This window comes from Berghia stephanieae, chromosome 12 (assembly GCF_034508935.2).
Source record: "Berghia stephanieae isolate SIO BIC M18660-M18661 chromosome 12, UCSD_Bste_1.3, whole genome shotgun sequence".
Lineage (NCBI taxonomy): Eukaryota > Metazoa > Mollusca > Gastropoda > Nudibranchia > Aeolidiidae > Berghia > Berghia stephanieae.
The window spans coordinates 11799633-11800106 of NC_088371.1; positions in this window are offsets into that span (position 1 = coordinate 11799633).

Below are 474 nucleotides of genomic sequence, written 5' to 3' on the forward strand. Positions count from 1 at the left end.
CTTGCCGGAGAAACAAACAAAAAAAATAGGGGGGAAAACCCAAATTTTAAAGGGAAATTTTGGGGGTGCTTTTTTCGGGTTTTTTAAAATTTTTTTTTTTAAAAAATTTTTTTTTTTTTTAAACCCAAACATAATACTCGGGCCCAAAAAAAAATTTTTCCCCTTTAAAAATTGCGAAAGTCACAAAAATTGAAATTCCCAATTTTTAAAATTAGGGAAAGTCAAAAAAAAAAAAAATAATAAAAAGCTTTTTATACCCAAAACCTTTAAAAAATTCCCCAAAGCGTTTTAAAAAAGGGCCCCCTTTTGGGCAACAGCACTTTTTAACAGAAGGAGGGGGAAACCTGCCCCCTGTTGGGCCCGGTTTTTAAAATTTTTTTTTGGGACAAAAACAATGCACGTTTTTAAAAGGGCCGGGGGTACTCTTTTAAAACACCGGGAAAACCCTTTTGAAGAATTGAGAAAGGCTTTTCC